Here is a 22,714-nt window from a genome sequence, read left to right on the forward strand (position 1 = left end):
GTCCTCCAAATACGTGTGTATAAAATATAAAATAAAATAATAATCTTGAATAAATTTGTATGAAATAAAATAAATAGGCTTCTTCTCAAAACTAATAAAATAAAAATTATAAACTTCTTTAAAATAAAATTCTCAAACAAATCTAAACAGTTCTCAACAGGAATTTTTCACAAGTTCCTACAGGATATGGTGCAGCACCTGCAGCTCTTAATTTTAACTAGAATCCCTATAATTTCAATTAAATTTTTACGTTTGACTTTAAATAAATAACTCCTTTACAATTTAGATATATATTAGTCCACACTCAACAGAATTTGATCGTTAATTTCAAATTTCAATTCCAATTTCAAATTAATTCACTTCTTAAATTTTCAAATTTCAAATTTAGAAAATTTTAATAATTCAGTCAAAAGTACTTAGCTCTTTGGTCGTGAAGGTCTTGGAGTTCGGTATTAAAATAATCTATACCAACGGATCCTACGCCCGACACTACTTTTAAACTCGCACTAAAGACTTTACTCTATCGCTTCTCAACTCGGAATGGAAGCAGAGCGTGTTTTCTTGGCCTGCACCGACTACGCTCCTGTTCCTGCAGGCCTGTTTGAATCACTCTCAACGCAGGTTCGCCGCCTAACAAAAGATTGAGTCCACTGTAGACTATTGTTTAGCATTCACTGCCATCAAGTCAGGTCTAGACCAGATTCCAAGCGCGTTGTGCCTGCCGCTGGATTACAATATAAATTTACTTTTTTATTCCCTATCCATTTACAATTCTAAAATAAAATTTTATTTATTAAATTTTTATTTTTATTTAAAGTATACCATGTAATTGGTATACACACCCCCCCTTAAAGCGCTTGGTATCTGCCAAGTTTAATACTTAAATCTAAGAAATTTATCTCACATCCTTTAGAAATTGTATTTCCACCTAGCCTTAACATGCATCATCAAATCTACAAAACCTTTTTTTTTTTTTATAATATTTGTTTTAATTTATTTTTGATAAATAGTTGTAAGAAGTGGCAGCATACTAGTTGTAAAGTTATTTTAACCAAGCGTTAATTATTATAAATTCTTTTTAAAAGAGTCCATACATTATCAGATTGTTTTTTGAAAACTTAACAATTAAATTCCCCAATAGAAACCTTGACCTAAACTATGGCAAATATTAAGAGTCCAATTGCCACCTACCTTTTTACAATTCTAAGTCCTACCATAAAGATAGTCCATCCAGATAATCCTTCACAATGGGTAGAACGAGGTAGTCGGTGGTTGTTGTTGTGGGATGTTTATTGCAGGTCCGGTCCGTAATTAGTTGGGTCGTCCTTGGAACCTTTGCCTTGCACGGCTGTGTGTGTTGGCTCGCCCATTCACTGGTTGTCGCAGCTTCATATAGAATTAAAACATATCCCCAGACGGGGGTGTCAGTTCTTATTTTATTATTTTTACCTATACCGTTGTTTATCATAGAAATAACAGTCTTTTTTCTTCTGTTCCCCTCTTCCTTGGCATAAATTTTATCAAACTAACAAGTTTAAATTAATATTCCAACATTCGTGTTAGTTATTAATTTGCATACAAACATAAATAACACATGTTAATAACATTAATTACGGACCATGAGTTTCGGATTTGTGCATTATTCAGAAAATAAATACTGAATTGTTTTAATACACTCCTCCTCTCCCAAACCATGTAGTTATCGCAACTGTTTACATCACCTGTGCCCTTTTATCTAAATCATAAACTTTTTTATTCCTCTTGAGGTTTCTTCAAGTTTAAAATACATTTTTACAACATTACAATTCAAGGTAATATTTACAATTTAACAGGGCTGTAGAATTTCCTCAATTGTTCAATATATTTTAATTTAATCTTCCTTGTCACTGAAATTTCTCAAATCAAACATACATACATACAGCGTACATCCAATATAGTTTTTCTTCATTCTTACAACTAATTTAATTCGTCATAATTTTTAATCAGTTCTTTTTTTTTATTTTGTAATTCAAATTATTTACCCCTCGGTAATTATATTGTTTTTTGTTATATTTAAATATGCATTCTTCTTTCCCCAGTGGGTTTCACATCCTGCAAGTGTATTCTACGGAATTCATTCAATTCTTTTAAATTTTGAACCACATATGAGTTGGAGCTAATAATTGAAATTATTCTGAATGGTCCTTCATATTTCAGATCTAGCTTATATCGCTGATTTGTAATTCTACAATAGACTACATCATACATTTTTAATTGCCTGTGATTTCGGTTGTATCGGTTTCTTCTCGAATTCAGCTCATTTTGTCTTTTTAAATTTTGAATAGCTTCAACCATCTTTGCATTCTTATCTTTGCTCCATTTTTCATCACAAATATCTTTAATTTGCCATTTTAGTGACAAACCATCATTTGCTTTGAAACTGAACATCAATTCAAATGCAGACGACTTTATGCTTTCATTGTGACAAGTATTTAGGGCCATTTGCACATGGTACAAATCCTTGTCCCAATTCTTTTTACAGTCATGATAATAAGCTGTCAGAATTTGATTTAAATTTCGAATTTGCCTTTCACTTTTATTTCCTTGAGGAGTATAAGGTATAATGGTCCTTTGTTTTATGCCCAAATTAAACAAATAATTTTTGAACTCCTCGCTGACAAAATATGTTCCATTATCCGTCACGAATTCTTCAGGCAAAGAAAAATTTTTGAAAATATTATTTTCTAATGCATTAATTACATTACCTGAGGTGCATTTCCTGAGTGGCATTATCCAATTATATTTGGTGAAGTCATCTACAGCTATCAGGATGTATTGCATTCGATTGGAAGACGCAGGTAATGGCCCATAAATATCCATATATAACTTCTGCATTGGACGACTGCTCAGATTGCTGTTCAAAGGTCCTTGGTCCCTCCAGTTGCTACTTTTTGCTTTCAAACACACTTCACAACATTTTACATTATTTTTCACATAATCATTTAGTTTAGGGTGATAAAACCTTTCATTTATTTTCTGTTGTGTTTTTAAAATGCCGAAGTGACAGCCAGACAATGAGTTGTGATAATACTCGTATACGACCTTGAATAAGTGCTCAGGTAAATAGATCCTTTTAGAATTGTTTTTATTGTTCACATAAAATAACACCCCTTTTTCCACACTGTAAACATCACTATTGGTATAGTTCAATACACCCTCCATAATTTTAGTTATATTTACATCCTGCTTCTGATGCGTTTTTAAGTCCATAAAGCTAAAAGGCATCGTACTTATACTATTTATAGACACTGTTTCCTCTCTTATTACTAAGTCCTTATTATTTACAGTTTCATTGTTCATTTTTATAGAGTTATCATTCATCTTGTCCTTATTCACTAATTTTTCTAGTTCATGTAACACATTGTGGTCAACTTCACTATCTTGAAATAATCTAGATAAATAGTCCGCTACTGGGTTCTGATTACCTTTAACATGCGTAATTTTAAATGGTAGAGACAATATAACCTCCACCCAGCGCCCTAATTTTCCTAACTTACGAAAGTGGGACAATACCCAAGCCAATGCTGAGTTGTCGGTCACTAAGTTGAATGGTCTCATTTCTAGGAAATTACGGAATTTATTTATTGAACAGACAACTGCCAAAGCTTCCTTTTGATAGGTAGTAAGTTTCACCTCACTTTCGTTAAATTTTCTCGAATAATAGGCCACCGGTTTTAAATGTCCATTGTCCGCTTCCTGTAATAAACAGGAACCGAGGGCCTTATCACTCGCGTCGCATTGGACTGTGAACTCCTTGTTGAAGTCAGGGATGGCTAACACGGGGGGACGGGTAACCGCTCGTTTCAGTTTATCGAACGATTCCTGACATTTTTGGTCCCACACAAATTTGGACGACTTCTTCCTCATTTCATTGAGTGGATGAGCTATTTCCGCATAATTTGGAATAAATTTAGAGAAATAACTAGTCATCCCTATGAATCTCGCAATACCTTTCTTGTCCCGGGGCCTCGGAGATTCTAATAACGTCCGTGTACGGTCAGGGTCCATTCTTATAGTGTCTTTGGAAACCAAATGTCCCAGAAATTTAATTTCATTATAACAAAATTTTACTTTCTCCGGATTCACAGTAAGATTATTTTTCTTTAAACACTCTAACACTTGTTTCAAATGCATATAATGTTCCTCCAATGTCTTCGAATACACAATAATATCGTCCAAAAAGGCGAGAGTGCAAGTAAATCTCAATTCTCCTAAGATTTTATTCATATATGACGACAATACCCCACTTCCAATTAATAATCCAAAAGGAATTCGTTTAAAGCTGTAACTTCCGAAAGGTACCGAGAACGTAGTTAACTCCTGGCTTTCCTTCGCTAAACTTATTTGATAAAAACTTTTGGTTAAGTCTATTACTGAGTAATAATTGTTTCCCTTCAAATGGTAATATAGTTCGTGCATGTCGCCTATAGGATAACTCACTCCTTCCAACTTCTTGTTTAACTCCTTGTAATTAACTACTAATCTTTCCGATTTTCCATCTTCCTTACCTACTAAAAAGGCTGGACTCGAGTACTGACTCACACTTGGTTGAATAATGTCCTGTTCCAATAATTCGTCAATAATTTTTTTTATTTTTAATTGTTTAGGTGGATTCAATGGATATGGTCTAAGTTTTACGGGTTCATGATCTTTAACTTTTAATTTATACTCATAATCTAGAGTTTTACCAATTTTGTCGGTAAATACCGTTGGAAATTCCTTTATAATTTTTATTATTTCATTACTGGCCTCTTCGCATCCTATTTTATAAGTGTGATTGGTGTTCATACACGCTACTGTAATATTTTGCACAAATTTTATACACTTTTCTATATTAAAGTCAAATCGACAACAATTATTTTTCAAGTCTATTAACAAACCAGAATGTTTTATAAAGTTCGCTCCTAAAATTGCCTTTTGAGCTAAGTCCTTCACTATAACAAATTCCACTTTCCAGGTGAACATATCTATTTTTATTTTTATATTTACACTGCCGATTACGGACATTTTTTTATTTTCAGCACTCATACATGTCAGGTTAGATAACTGGTAACACTTTACAATCTTATTCTCTAATAATAGTTTATACAGTCTATCACTTATTATATTTATACTACTACCAGTATCTAATAATACATTTAATGATATATTCTTGCCAAAATCTATTTCTAAGCTGGGCAATGAACTGATATTTTCCGAATTTTTCTTTTGCCAAGTATGATTTAATTTAGCAGATAATTCATGTGAATTTTTGTTGGACACAATTTTAGGTAACCGGGAAAGTTCGCCCTTCCTTAACTCATTGTTCGAACTTTCCCTACTAACTAGTTTTTTGACTCCTGTACATTACGACCTACATTTTCGGGGTTTATAGCTGGAGTGTGGTTTACAATAGGTCTCCGCTGGTTTACAACAGGTTTCCTGTTTACCTCCCGGCACTGATAAGCATAATGACCAGGTCTATTACATTTATAACAAGTTATTGTTTCTTGCCTCGCCCTGATGCTGTTAACCGGTACATTATACTTCCTATTCACATTCAAATTATTCCCTGTTTTCCTCACGTTGTCAGCATAACCTACATTATTCGCCCTTATACACATCTCATCCAGTTCGGAATATGTGCTCGGATTTCCCATAAACACTAGTTTATTTCTGGTTTCAGGATTAATTCCCACCTTAATTAATTCCACAACATCCCTTTCATTTATATTACAACAAAGTACTTCTACTGATTCCTTAATGTCTATAATGTAGTTGGATAAGCTTTCATTATATCTTTGGGGACGGTGCACCTTTTCAAATTTCAAAAGTTCACGCTGATGATATGGCACGAAATAATTCAATAATATTTCAAGCATTAATTTGACCGTGACATTGTCCTGTTTTATTTCTAATAGTTTCGACAAAAGAGCTCCCTGACTATGTGAAATCGCAATCTCCATAATATCCTCTTCCGTACATCTAGTTTCCTTTTTAAGTTTCAAGATTATTTTAAAGAATTCTAATAATTCTTGAACATTTAATCCATCGCAGATTTTTAACTCTTTCAAATAACGCTCAATGGGGTTCGGTAGTTTATTATAACTTAAATGTGGCCGTCCCGAAACAAACACCTCATCTCTCATATTTAGACCAGACTTATCTTTCACTTCCGGTTTACTAGCCTCTTCCAGCTCACCTTCTATTTCCAGATTGGAATCAGATAACTTACGCACCAAGTTATCAGATGTTTCCTTGTCAATTTTTAGGTTTTTTATTTTTAACAACAATTCACTTAATATACTATTCCGGTTTTCAACATGTTTAGCTATATCCTTTTCTTCGATTTTAAACAATTTACTTAAGTTAGTTAGTCGGCGCTGCCAATGATTTATTTTTGTTTCACACCTAACTATGTCCAATGTTAGTCCCTGTTCAATGGATTCCTCCAGTCTACTTCCTAATACTTGGGTTTCTAACTTAATTTTATCCCATTCCTCCTTGAAAGCGACCTTTCCACTCAGGTTCAAATAATTACTATTTACATCAAGACTTATTAACTGCCGTAACTTTTTCCTTAAATCTATCACTTTAAGACTAGGAGACACTTCCACACCTCTTAACCTAATTTCATAGTCCAATTCCTCCTTGGTTAACAAGTCCACCTTAAGTGCCATTTTAAAAGTTTAATATTAAACACTTTATAAATTTCCAGTATCCAAGCCACTTATTAATGAACAACCACTAAGTTCAATTTTATTAAGGTTCACCAGAATATAGCAGAGTGGCGCACTTATTTGTATACTAAATGTTAATATACAAAATTTTTTGTTTTTATTATGATGACCTTAAATATTCTCGAACTCATAAGATTTAAGTAGATACTGGTGGAAATTAAAACTGCACCTTTTTAGAAATATTCAGGTTTATTAAATCAATCCAAATTTCAATTATTAACCTTGTATTCCACCAATGAAATGTTTTGCACAATAGTTTAAAATTACTACTTCCTTAGGCAAGGCACTTTCGATTTAACATGGACTCACTGTCCTCCAAATACGTGTGTATAAAATATAAAATAAAATAATAATCTTGAATAAATTTGTATGAAATAAAATAAATAGGCTTCTTCTCAAAACTAATAAAATAAAAATTATAAACTTCTTTAAAATAAAATTCTCAAACAAATCTAAACAGTTCTCAACAGGAATTTTTCACAAGTTCCTACAGGATATGGTGCAGCACCTGCAGCTCTTAATTTTAACTAGAATCCCTATAATTTCAATTAAATTTTTACGTTTGACTTTAAATAAATAACTCCTTTACAATTTAGATATATATTAGTCCACACTCAACAGAATTTGATCGTTAATTTCAAATTTCAATTCCAATTTCAAATTAATTCACTTCTTAAATTTTCAAATTTCAAATTTAGAAAAATTTAATAATTCAGTCAAAAGTACTTAGCTCTTTGGTCGTGAAGGTCTTGGAGTTCGGTATTAAAATAATCTATACCAACGGATCCTACGCCCGACACTACTTTTAAACTCGCACTAAAGACTTTACTCTATCGCTTCTCAACTCGGAATGGAAGCAGAGCGTGTTTTCTTGGCCTGCACCGACTACGCTCCTGTTCCTGCAGGCCTGTTTGAATCACTCTCAACGCAGGTTCGCCGCCTAACAAAAGATTGAGTCCACTGTAGACTATTGTTTAGCATTCACTGCCATCAAGTCAGGTCTAGACCAGATTCCAAGCGCGTTGTGCCTGCCGCTGGATTACAATATAAATTTACTTTTTTATTCCCTATCCATTTACAATTCTAAAATAAAATTTTATTTATTAAATTTTTATTTTTATTTAAAGTATACCATGTAATTGGTATACACACCCCCCCTTAAAGCGCTTGGTATCTGCCAAGTTTAATACTTAAATCTAAGAAATTTATCTCACATCCTTTAGAAATTGTATTTCCACCTAGCCTTAACATGCATCATCAAATCTACAAAACCTTTTTTTTTTTATTTATAATATTTGTTTTAATTTATTTTTGATAAATAGTTGTAAGAAGTGGCAGCATACTAGTTGTCAAGTTATTTTAACCAAGCGTTAATTATTATAAATTCTTTTTAAAAGAGTCCATACATTATCAGATTGTTTTTTGAAAACTTAACAATTAAATTCCCCAATAGAAACCTTGACCTAAACTATGGCAAATATTAAGAGTCCAATTGCCACCTACCTTTTTACAATTCTAAGTCCTACCATAAAGATAGTCCATCCAGATAATCCTTCACAATGGGTAGAACGAGGTAGTCGGTGGTTGTTGTTGTGGGATGTTTATTGCAGGTCCGGTCCGTAATTAGTTGGGTCGTCCTTGGAACCTTTGCCCTGCACGGCTGTGTGTGTTGGCTCGCCCATTCACTGGTTGTCGCAGCTTCATATAGAATTAAAACATATCCCCAGACGGGGGTGTCAGTTCTTATTTTATTATTTTTACCTATACCGTTGTTTATCATAGAAATAACAGTCTTTTTTCTTCTGTTCCCCTCTTCCTTGGCATAAATTTTATCAAACTAACAAGTTTAAATTAATATTCCAACATTCGTGTTAGTTATTAATTTACATACAAACATAAATAACACATGTTAATAACATTAATTACGGACCATGAGTTTCGGATTTGTGCATTATTCAGAAAATAAATACTGAATTGTTTTAATACACTCCTCCTCTCCCAAACCATGTAGTTATCGCAACTGTTTACTTCACCTGTGCCCTTTTATCTAAATCATAAACTTTTTTATTCCTCTTGAGGTTTCTTCAAGTTTAAAATACATTTTTACAACATTACAATTCAAGTTAATATTTACAATTTAACAGGGCTGTAGAATTTCCTCAATTGTTCAATATATTTTAATTTAATCTTCCTTGTCACTGAAATTTCTCAAATCAAACATACATACATACAGCGTACATCCAATATAGTTTTTCTTCATTCTTACAACTAATTTAATTCGTCATAATTTTTAATCAGTTCTTTTTTTTATTTTGTAATTCAAATTATTTACCCCTCGGTAATTATATTGTTTTTTGTTATATTTAAATATGCATTCTTCTTTCCCCAGTGGGTTTCACATCCTGCAAGTGTATTCTACGGAATTCATTCAATTCTTTTAAATTTTGAACCACATATGAGTTGGAGCTAATAATTGAAATTATTCTGAATGGTCCTTCATATTTCAGATCTAGCTTATATCGCTGATTTGTAATTCTACAATAGACTACATCATACATTTTTAATTGCCTGTGATTTCGGTTGTATCGGTTTCTTCTCGAATTCAGCTCATTTTGTCTTTTTAAATTTTGAATAGCTTCAACCATCTTTGCATTCTTATCTTTGCTCCATTTTTCATCACAAATATCTTTAATTTGCCATTTTAGTGACAAACCATCATTTGCTTTGAAACTGAACATCAATTCAAATGCAGACGACTTTATGCTTTCATTGTGACAAGTATTTAGGGCCATTTGCACATGGTACAAATCCTTGTCCCAATTCTTTTTACAGTCATGATAATAAGCTGTCAGAATTTGATTTAAATTTCGAATTTGCCTTTCACTTTTATTTCCTTGAGGAGTATAAGGTATAATGGTCCTTTGTTTTATGCCCAAATTAAACAAATAATTTTTGAACTCCTCGCTGACAAAATATGTTCCATTATCCGTCACGAATTCTTCAGGCAAAGAAAAATTTTTGAAAATATTATTTTCTAATGCATTAATTACATTACCTGAGGTGCATTTCCTGAGTGGCATTATCCAATTATATTTGGTGAAGTCATCTACAGCTATCAGGATGTATTGCATTCGATTGGAAGACGCAGGTAATGGCCCATAAATATCCATATATAACTTCTGCATTGGACGACTGCTCAGATTGCTGTTCAAAGGTCCTTGGTCCCTCCAGTTGCTACTTTTTGCTTTCAAACACACTTCACAACATTTTACATTATTTTTCACATAATCATTTAGTTTAGGGTGATAAAACCTTTCATTTATTTTCTGTTGTGTTTTTAAAATGCCGAAGTGACAGCCAGACAATGAGTTGTGATAATACTCGTATACGACCTTGAATAAGTGCTCAGGTAAATAGATCCTTTTAGAATTGTTTTTATTGTTCACATAAAATAACACCCCTTTTTCCACACTGTAAACATCACTATTGGTATAGTTCAATACACCCTCCATAATTTTAGTTATATTTACATCCTGCTTCTGATGCGTTTTTAAGTCCATAAAGCTAAAAGGCATCGTACTTATACTATTTATAGACACTGTTTCCTCTCTTATTACTAAGTCCTTATTATTTACAGTTTCATTGTTCATTTTTATAGAGTTATCATTCATCTTGTCCTTATTCACTAATTTTTCTAGTTCATGTAACACATTGTGGTCAACTTCACTATCTTGAAATAATCTAGATAAATAGTCCGCTACTGGGTTCTGATTACCTTTAACATGCGTAATTTTAAATGGTAGAGACAATATAACCTCCACCCAGCGCCCTAATTTTCCTAACTTACGAAAGTGGGACAATACCCAAGCCAATGCTGAGTTGTCGGTCACTAAGTTGAATGGTCTCATTTCTAGGAAATTACGGAATTTATTTATTGAACAGACAACTGCCAAAGCTTCCTTTTGATAGGTAGTAAGTTTCACCTCACTTTCGTTAAATTTTCTCGAATAATAGGCCACCGGTTTTAAATGTCCATTGTCCGCTTCCTGTAATAAACAGGAACCGAGGGCCTTATCACTCGCGTCGCATTGGACTGTGAACTCCTTGTTGAAGTCAGGGATGGCTAACACGGGGGGACGGGTAACCGCTCGTTTCAGTTTATCGAACGATTCCTGACATTTTTGGTCCCACACAAATTTGGACGACTTCTTCCTCATTTCATTGAGTGGATGAGCTATTTCCGCATAATTTGGAATAAATTTAGAGAAATAACTAGTCATCCCTATGAATCTCGCAATACCTTTCTTGTCCCGGGGCCTCGGAGATTCTAATAACGTCCGTGTACGGTCAGGGTCCATTCTTATAGTGTCTTTGGAAACCAAATGTCCCAGAAATTTAATTTCATTATAACAAAATTTTACTTTCTCCGGATTCACAGTAAGATTATTTTTCTTTAAACACTCTAACACTTGTTTCAAATGCATATAATGTTCCTCCAATGTCTTCGAATACACAATAATATCGTCCAAAAAGGCGAGAGTGCAAGTAAATCTCAATTCTCCTAAGATTTTATTCATATATGACGACAATACCCCACTTCCAATTAATAATCCAAAAGGAATTCGTTTAAAGCTGTAACTTCCGAAAGGTACCGAGAACGTAGTTAACTCCTGGCTTTCCTTCGCTAAACTTATTTGATAAAAACTTTTGGTTAAGTCTATTACTGAGTAATAATTGTTTCCCTTCAAATGGTAATATAGTTCGTGCATGTCGCCTATAGGATAACTCACTCCTTCCAACTTCTTGTTTAACTCCTTGTAATTAACTACTAATCTTTCCGATTTTCCATCTTCCTTACCTACTAAAAAGGCTGGACTCGAGTACTGACTCACACTTGGTTGAATAATGTCCTGTTCCAATAATTCGTCAATAATTTTTTTTATTTTTAATTGTTTAGGTGGATTCAATGGATATGGTCTAAGTTTTACGGGTTCATGATCTTTAACTTTTAATTTATACTCATAATCTAGAGTTTTACCAATTTTGTCGGTAAATACCGTTGGAAATTCCTTTATAATTTTTATTATTTCATTACTGGCCTCTTCGCATCCTATTTTATAAGTGTGATTGGTGTTCATACACGCTACTGTAATATTTTGCACAAATTTTATACACTTTTCTATATTAAAGTCAAATCGACAACAATTATTTTTCAAGTCTATTAACAAACCAGAATGTTTTATAAAGTTCGCTCCTAAAATTGCCTTTTGAGCTAAGTCCTTCACTATAACAAATTCCACTTTCCAGGTGAACATATCTATTTTTATTTTTATATTTACACTGCCGATTACGGACATTTTTTTATTTTCAGCACTCATACATGTCAGGTTAGATAACTGGTAACACTTTACAATCTTATTCTCTAATAATAGTTTATACAGTCTATCACTTATTATATTTATACTACTACCAGTATCTAATAATACATTTAATGATATATTCTTGCCAAAATCTATTTCTAAGCTGGGCAATGAACTGATATTTTCCGAATTTTTCTTTTGCCAAGTATGATTTAATTTAGCAGATAATTCATGTGAATTTTTGTTGGACACAATTTTAGGTAACCGGGAAAGTTCGCCCTTCCTTAACTCATTGTTCGAACTTTCCCTACTAACTAGTTTTTTGACTCCTGTACATTACGACCTACATTTTCGGGGTTTATAGCTGGAGTGTGGTTTACAATAGGTCTCCGCTGGTTTACAACAGGTTTCCTGTTTACCTCCCGGCACTGATAAGCATAATGACCAGGTCTATTACATTTATAACAAGTTATTGTTTCTTGCCTCGCCCTGATGCTGTTAACCGGTACATTATACTTCCTATTCACATTCAAATTATTCCCTGTTTTCCTCACGTTGTCAGCATAACCTACATTATTCGCCCTTATACACATCTCATCCAGTTCGGAATATGTGCTCGGATTTCCCATAAACACTAGTTTATTTCTGGTTTCAGGATTAATTCCCACCTTAATTAATTCCACAACATCCCTTTCATTTATATTACAACAAAGTACTTCTACTGATTCCTTAATGTCTATAATGTAGTTGGATAAGCTTTCATTATATCTTTGGGGACGGTGCACCTTTTCAAATTTCAAAAGTTCACGCTGATGATATGGCACGAAATAATTCAATAATATTTCAAGCATTAATTTGACCGTGACATTGTCCTGTTTTATTTCTAATAGTTTCGACAAAAGAGCTCCCTGACTATGTGAAATCGCAATCTCCATAATATCCTCTTCCGTACATCTAGTTTCCTTTTTAAGTTTCAAGATTATTTTAAAGAATTCTAATAATTCTTGAACATTTAATCCATCGCAGATTTTTAACTCTTTCAAATAACGCTCAATGGGGTTCGGTAGTTTATTATAACTTAAATGTGGCCGTCCCGAAACAAACACCTCATCTCTCATATTTAGACCAGACTTATCTTTCACTTCCGGTTTACTAGCCTCTTCCAGCTCACCTTCTATTTCCAGATTGGAATCAGATAACTTACGCACCAAGTTATCAGATGTTTCCTTGTCAATTTTTAGGTTTTTTATTTTTAACAACAATTCACTTAATATACTATTCCGGTTTTCAACATGTTTAGCTATATCCTTTTCTTCGATTTTAAACAATTTACTTAAGTTAGTTAGTCGGCGCTGCCAATGATTTATTTTTGTTTCACACCTAACTATGTCCAATGTTAGTCCCTGTTCAATGGATTCCTCCAGTCTACTTCCTAATACTTGGGTTTCTAACTTAATTTTATCCCATTCCTCCTTGAAAGCGACCTTTCCACTCAGGTTCAAATAATTACTATTTACATCAAGACTTATTAACTGCCGTAACTTTTTCCTTAAATCTATCACTTTAAGACTAGGAGACACTTCCACACCTCTTAACCTAATTTCATAGTCCAATTCCTCCTTGGTTAACAAGTCCACCTTAAGTGCCATTTTAAAAGTTTAATATTAAACACTTTATAAATTTCCAGTATCCAAGCCACTTATTAATGAACAACCACTAAGTTCAATTTTATTAAGGTTCACCAGAATATAGCAGAGTGGCGCACTTATTTGTATACTAAATGTTAATATACAAAATTTTTTGTTTTTATTATGATGACCTTAAATATTCTCGAACTCATAAGATTTAAGTAGATACTGGTGGAAATTAAAACTGCACCTTTTTAGAAATATTCAGGTTTATTAAATCAATCCAAATTTCAATTATTAACCTTGTATTCCACCAATGAAATGTTTTGCACAATAGTTTAAAATTACTACTTCCTTAGGCAAGGCACTTTCGATTTAACATGGACTCACTGTCCTCCAAATACGTGTGTATAAAATATAAAATAAAATAATAATCTTGAATAAATTTGTATGAAATAAAATAAATAGGCTTCTTCTCAAAACTAATAAAATAAAAATTATAAACTTCTTTAAAATAAAATTCTCAAACAAATCTAAACAGTTCTCAACAGGAATTTTTCACAAGTTCCTACAGGATATGGTGCAGCACCTGCAGCTCTTAATTTTAACTAGAATCCCTATAATTTCAATTAAATTTTTACGTTTGACTTTAAATAAATAACTCCTTTACAATTTAGATATATATTAGTCCACACTCAACAGAATTTGATCGTTAATTTCAAATTTCAATTCCAATTTCAAATTAATTCACTTCTTAAATTTTCAAATTTCAAATTTAGAAAATTTTAATAATTCAGTCAAAAGTACTTAGCTCTTTGGTCGTGAAGGTCTTGGAGTTCGGTATTAAAATAATCTATACCAACGGATCCTACGCCCGACACTACTTTTAAACTCGCACTAAAGACTTTACTCTATCGCTTCTCAACTCGGAATGGAAGCAGAGCGTGTTTTCTTGGCCTGCACCGACTACGCTCCTGTTCCTGCAGGCCTGTTTGAATCACTCTCAACGCAGGTTCGCCGCCTAACAAAAGATTGAGTCCACTGTAGACTATTGTTTAGCATTCACTGCCATCAAGTCAGGTCTAGACCAGATTCCAAGCGCGTTGTGCCTGCCGCTGGATTACAATATAAATTTACTTTTTTATTCCCTATCCATTTACAATTCTAAAATAAAATTTTATTTATTAAATTTTTATTTTTATTTAAAGTATACCATGTAATTGGTATAACTACATTTCTTAATTTTAAAGTCCTGAGGCCATGTAAATTATCCTCTTCATGTAAATATTTATTTATATGTCATAAAAATCCCCTTTTTCTTTTAATACCTGAAAGAAAACACAAAACCTTGACTTGGCCTATGGTTACTCAATTATGACATTTTAATATGGGGATTTTTTTTTTTATTTTATGCTGAAAGAAAAAATTGTCCAATTGTTCTTAACTGTCCAAGTGTTCCAATTAAATTTCACTTAAGCGGGTCTCAAATCTTGTAAATGCACTCTTTTCAAAATATTCAAGTCCTTGGTGTGCTGTATTATATAACTGTTCTCTGAGATAATAATCACAATCTTGTATGGTCCGTCAAATTTCCTATCCAATTTATTTCTGTGTCCAGGTATTTTACAAAACACTGACGGGTTGTCCATACTCTTTCGCTTCCAAAATTTTTGCCAATAATGGACCTTGGCAATAAGACCCGCAAATTTCCAAGATTTATTGATCAGAACATTTTGTTTCGTTTTTTAATTTTTTAAAAACTTTTAAAAACTCCAATAGTTCATTTACTTTTAACCCGTCCGTTACCTTGAACATTCTAAGATACCTTTCAAGTGGGTTAGGTAACTTATTATATACAATTGAACGATTCTCAGGTACGAAAACATAATTACACATATTAACGGGAATTGGTCCTTTCGTAATATTTTCAAGTGCTACACTTTCATTTTCCGTCTCCAGGTTAGATTCTGATAGCCGGCGTTCTATTTCGCTACATAACTGTTCATCCAATTCTACTGATTTCAATGACTCTTCCTGAGCTACTAAACCCTCAGACATTCTATCAATCTTTTTGATCAAGTTATCCGTTAATTTGAATAGACCTTTCAGGTTGTTCATTCGCCTTATCCAATGAGAAATTTTAACCTGGCACCGCAAAATTTCCAAAATATTAGAACCCTTTATTGCCTTTTCCACTCGAAGAACTAACACTTCATACATAGCAGCACACTGTTTATATTCCTCATTGCCACTTACTTTACTAGACAAATTTAGCTTATTGCCAATAATGTTGAGACCTACTACCTGTCTCAATAACTTTCTAAGTTTATCTACAGTGCTATCAGTTATTGTTTCCACACCACGGAACCACAGTTCATAAATTAATTCGTCATTACTTAAAAAGTCCACTTTGGGAGCCATTTTAGGTTAAATAAATTTAACTTAACTATCACAACTTAACTATACAACACAAGTTCTTGCCAAAGTTTTCTAACAAAGTTTATAAAAGTTTGTATAAGTTTATTAAAAATTCACTGGATACTTTACAAGCAGAGTGGCGCAGTCAATATAACGACTTGGATTGTTGATATTAATATTCCAGAGTATTAATATTTAAATCATCAATAATACATCCAAGACGATATAAAATATTTTTTGATTAGTAAAGATTCTAGTGAATATTAAGTACAATGTATTACTAAATTTGTTAACTATTAAATATTATCTGGTTTGTCTAAAATAAAAATCACAGTTCTAAAATAAAAACAATGGATTTATTTTTAACTGGCAAAATAATAAGTTCAACGTTTTAGAATTTTTATCACTCTATTTTCCACAAAGAATTGACAAACATTTTTGTAAATTTAAAAATTCCTTAGGCAAGAAATAAAAATATTAATCAAATATATCAAACTAAAAATCAGAGCTCTCTTCTAAAATAAAATAATAAAGTTTTTAAAATAAGAATGAAATACCTCTTGGAAATAATAAAAATAAAAATTTTCACTTCTAAGTTCACTCAAAATTCAAAATAAAAATTTCAACTTCTCTTTACACTATTTGAACCTTAACTTTCAAGTCTCTGCAATTCAGATTACAAGTCTCTCTCTAACAATTATTAAAGTTCAATTAATTTTCAATTAATAATTCACAATAAAACAGTTCCAGTTAAATATTAATAAATTACTACGTTTCCAAATCTCAATTAAAGTTATTAACAAAGTTCAATTTTAATTCACTTCTCTTGCAAGCATGAACCAAATGTAACTTGTATGATTCTATTATGCTCTAATGTTCTTCGAGAATAAGTTATTCAGATTGCTCTGTAGTTTCTATGAATTTAATTTTTCCTATAAAAAAGACAACAAAATTAATTTAATATCAGATCAAGATGACTATTTCAATAAAACGTACAATAAAGTGGTGCTTACCTCAAAATCACTCGCAGAAAAAACTTTAAGAAAAACGGCGCACTGCAATTAACTTTCCTCACGAAAATAACCAAAAGAAGGGCACAAATTATGAGCGGGCGCTTAAATACTTCCCTTTCCAATCAACTGTGCAGGACGTTCGTGGTGCTCTCTCATTGGTCCAGCTGTATCAAACCAGGAGAACAATACTCACAATAAGACAAGTTCTTATCAATTCAAGGCAGTCAACCTGCCTTCCTAACAATTTAAAACTACCAGTACTAACTTGCCAAAGTAAAATTATCTAAAATTAAGTCCCAATATTTCGATCCCAAAATTGTTATTTAATTTAAGTTTTAATTAAAAAATAAATCAATGTAGCTTTAAAAACGCTACAATAACGTTGAAATATATTCCATATTTTTTATAATATTCTTTCTAGGAATATTGTGCAGACAGAAAAACATACAAGAATCTTTCAGCCCTTTAATATGTAAGCTTCATTAGCACTCAGCTTACAGCTCAAAAATGGGTAATTTTCAATCCGTTTTTCAATATTTTTAGCTAGCATATCGAAATTACTACTGCTATATGTTCATGTAAAATTTAACTTGAACGTGTAAGTTACAAACAGAGCAGACACTACATAAACTTTTATTTAGAAATAAATTAGGAATTGTTATTCTTACTACATGTAACAACAAAACCGTACTAAAAAAGTAAACTATTCAATGTAAGCGTCATAGTTTGTGTAAATAGGTATCATTGTAAGCAAATAAATAACACACAGATATTATGAATGGTAGGCCAACTACAAACAAGATCTTGGCTGAGCCGAAAGAAGATCACGATTAAATATTTTTAATATGATAAATTCACATGAGGCGTTTTTACCTCCTAAGTGTGGAAAGTTAGTGCGAAAACGCGTATTGGACATGTGCAAAATTTATAAACTGTTTGATAAGGTACCATATTCTAGTTACCTACACAGTTCCGATGCTATAGACTATGAATTTTTAATCAGTCTTACCCCAAGGCTTAAGACTATGTGATTTCATTAACGAGATGCTGTGAAGGCTTATGTCATATCTTTAGCTAGTAAATTAAACACAGTTAAAAATATCTGAATAATATTCCAGTAGTTTGAGCATTTATATACTTACCTTTCCCTTCATATCATGATGAAAATAAAACATTACACAGATGGGACATATCGGTAATCAATTCATATCACCAGAAAAATACTTCAATCGACGTTCATTTAGCATGTAACAAAATCGGGAAACATTAGCAAACTTAGTATTATGGTACAGACCATTATCTTTACAAAAATGTAATCATCTCATTATGCTTAGGGATTATTACTTGGCATTGCTTCCAAAACACCCTTGTTCCACTTCATATCCCAGAACATTTTTACCCAAGGGACTTAAGGGTACCTGGACACTAAGAAACTGTCTCTGAAACAACGAATATCTATCACCGTATAGCCATATAGTAAGCCATTTAAAAAAGCATGCTGATTAGAATAGTCACGATAAGTTTAAAGACAATATCTTCATACAATAGTTAAAAATGCTCAATGGAACTTCTCATTTCTTCTTGGAAAATGGTTCTTCTTGGAAAAGAATTTAAGAAAAACGGCGCACTGCAATTAACTTTCCTCACGAAAATAACCAAAAGAAGGGCACAAATTATGAGCGGGCGCTTAAATACTTCCCTTTCCAATCAACTGTGCAGGACGTTCGTGGTGCTCTCTCATTGGTCCAGCTGTATCAAACCAGGAGAACAATACTCACAATAAGACAAGTTCTTATCAATTCAAGGCAGTCAACCTGCCTTCCTAACAATTTAAAACTACCAGTACTAACTTGCCAAAGTAAAATTATCTAAAATTAAGTCCCAATATTTCGATCCCAAAATTGTTATTTAATTTAAGTTTTAATTAAAAAATAAATCAATGTAGCTTTAAAAACGCTACAATAACGTTGAAATATATTCCATATTTTTTATAATATTCTTTCTAGGAATATTGTGCAGACAGAAAAACATACAAGAATCTTTCAGCCCTTTAATATGTAAGCTTCATTAGCACTCAGCTTACAGCTCAAAAATGGGTAATTTTCAATCCGTTTTTCAATATTTTTAGCTAGCATATCGAAATTACTACTGCTATATGTTCATGTAAAATTTAACTTGAACGTGTAAGTTACAAACAGAGCAGACACTACATAAACTTTTATTTAGAAATAAATTAGGAATTGTTATTCTTACTACATGTAACAACAAAACCGTACTAAAAAAGTAAACTATTCAATGTAAGCGTCATAGTTTGTGTAAATAGGTATCATTGTAAGCAAATAAATAACACACAGATATTATGAATGGTAGGCCAACTACAAACAAGATCTTGGCTGAGCCGAAAGAAGATCACGATTAAATATTTTTAATATGATAAATTCACATGAGGCGTTTTTACCTCCTAAGTGTGGAAAGTTAGTGCGAAAACGCGTATTGGACATGTGCAAAATTTATAAACTGTTTGATAAGGTACCATATTCTAGTTACCTACACAGTTCCGATGCTATAGACTATGAATTTTTAATCAGTCTTACCCCAAGGCTTAAGACTATGTGATTTCATTAACGAGATGCTGTGAAGGCTTATGTCATATCTTTAGCTAGTAAATTAAACACAGTTAAAAATATCTGAATAATATTCCAGTAGTTTGAGCATTTATATACTTACCTTTCCCTTCATATCATGATGAAAATAAAACATTACACAGATGGGACATATCGGTAATCAATTCATATCACCAGAAAAATACTTCAATCGACGTTCATTTAGCATGTAACAAAATCGGGAAACATTAGCAAACTTAGTATTATGGTACAGACCATTATCTTTACAAAAATGTAATCATCTCATTATGCTTAGGGATTATTACTTGGCATTGCTTCCAAAACACCCTTGTTCCACTTCATATCCCAGAACATTTTTACCCAAGGGACTTAAGGGTACCTGGACACTAAGAAACTGTCTCTGAAACAACGAATATCTATCACCGTATAGCCATATAGTAAGCCATTTAAAAAAGCATGCTGATTAGAATAGTCACGATAAGTTTAAAGACAATATCTTCATACAATAGTTAAAAATGCTCAATGGAACTTCTCATTTCTTCTTGGAAAATGGTTCTTCTTGGAAAAGAATTTAAGAAAAACGGCGCACTGCAATTAACTTTACTCACGAAAATAACCAAAAGAAGGGCAAAAATTATGAGCGGGCGCTTAAATACTTCCCTTTCCAATCAACTGTGCAGGACGTTCGTGGTGCTCTCTCATTGGTCCAGCTGTATCAAACCAGGAGAACAATACTCACAATAAGACAAGTTCTTATCAATTCAAGGCAGTCAACCTGCCTTCCTAACAATTTAAAACTACCAGTACTAACTTGCCAAAGTAAAATTATCTAAAATTAAGTCCCAATATTTCGATCCCAAAATTGTTATTTAATTTAAGTTTTAATTAAAAAATAAATCAATGTAGCTTTAAAAACGCTACAATAACGTTGAAATATATTCCATATTTTTTATAATATTCTTTCTAGGAATATTGTGCAGACAGAAAAACATACAAGAATCTTTCAGCCCTTTAATATGTAAGCTTCATTAGCACTCAGCTTACAGCTCAAAAATGGGTATTTTTCAATCCGTTTTTCAATATTTTTAGCTAGCATATCGAAATTACTACTGCTTTATGTTCATGTAAAATTTAACTTGAACGTGTAAGTTACAAACAGAGCAGACACTACATAAACTTTTATTTAGAAATAAATTAGGAATTGTTATTCTTACTACATGTAACAACAAAACCATACTAAAAAAGTAAACTATTCAATGTAAGCGTCATAGTTTGTGTAAATAGGTATCATTGTAAGCAAATAAATAACACACAGATATTATGAATGGTAGGCCAACTACAAACAAGATCTTGGCTGAGCCGAAAGAAGATCACGATTAAATATTTTTACTATGATAAATTCACATGAGGCGTTTTTACCTCCTAAGTGTGGAAAGTTAGTGCGAAAACGCGTATTGGACATGTGCAAAATTTATAAACTGTTTGATAAGGTACCATATTCTAGTTACCTACACAGTTCCGATGCTATAGACTATGAATTTTTAATCAGTCTTACCCCAAGGCTTAAGACTATGTGATTTCATTAACGAGATGCTGTGAAGGCTTATGTCATATCTTTAGCTAGTAAATTAAACACAGTTAAAAATATCTGAATAATATTCCAGTAGTTTGAGTATTTATATACTTACCTTTCCCTTCATATCATGATGAAAATAAAACATTACACAGATGGGACATATCGGTAATCAATTCATATCACCAGAAAAATACTTCAATCGACGTTCATTTAGCATGTAACAAAATCGGGAAACATTAGCAAACTTAGTATTATGGTACAGACCATTATCTTTACAAAAATGTAATCATCCCATTATGCTTAGGGATTATTACTTGGCATTGCTTCCAAAACACCCTTGTTCCACTTCATATCCCAGAACATTTTTACCCAAGGGACTTAAGGGTACCTGGACACTAAGAAACTGTCTCTGAAACAACGAATATCTATCACCGTATAGCCATATAGTAAGCCATTTAAAAAAGCATGCTGATTAGAATAGTCACGATAAGTTTAAAGACAATATCTTCATACAATAGTTAAAAATGCTCAATGGAACTTCTCATTTCTTCTTGGAAAATGGTTAGTATCTATTTCCCGATGTGCTTTTATTGGAATTTTCAATTTTTAGGAGGTAGTTTGAATTATATTCGTGATTAAACAGGACTGTCATTGACAAGCGAACAAACTGCATTCCCAGTGAGTCACTGTCATTGAAAAGCGAACAAGCTGCATTCCCAGTGAGTCGTATGGCCCGATTTGAAACTTCTTTACTAATAGCAATATTACTTTAGAAGTTATCACATTATCGTTGATGACAGTTACTCTCGCTTCAGCATCGGGTAGATGCTTGTGTCTTATTAATCGATTTAAGCCCATCTTATTTTCACTGCTGTCCTGATCCGAGACGTTTATGTTTGTTGGTTCCTTGATATACGCTCGGCGCTCAAAACTTGGATTTCGGACTAAAGAAGGTGCAGAATATCATCCAAGGATTACGTAAACAAATTAGTACATGTACTCTTCTTCTAAAGAAAACCATGGAAATATTAAGTAAAAAGAGTAACGCAGAGAAAAAACTAATTCAGACCAAGGCCTACTTAATTAAATGTTCATTGGTAATCAATAGGCATGATGAAAAGTAAAACAAACATTTTATTGTCCATTGAAATCATCGTCCGTGTAATACACATAGTAAAACGAAACTCTACATTACATTGAAATGTGTCTCTTCGCGACCGCATTATACAGTGACTAAAACTGGGCCCTATAAATATTGTACTAAAATTCGTACATATATTGTTTCAAAGTCCCTTTAAAACGCAAATAAAATCATCTCATGTAATTAGACACACTTC

Source organism: Homalodisca vitripennis, chromosome 3 (genome assembly GCF_021130785.1).
Source record: "Homalodisca vitripennis isolate AUS2020 chromosome 3, UT_GWSS_2.1, whole genome shotgun sequence".
NCBI lineage: Eukaryota > Metazoa > Arthropoda > Insecta > Hemiptera > Cicadellidae > Homalodisca > Homalodisca vitripennis.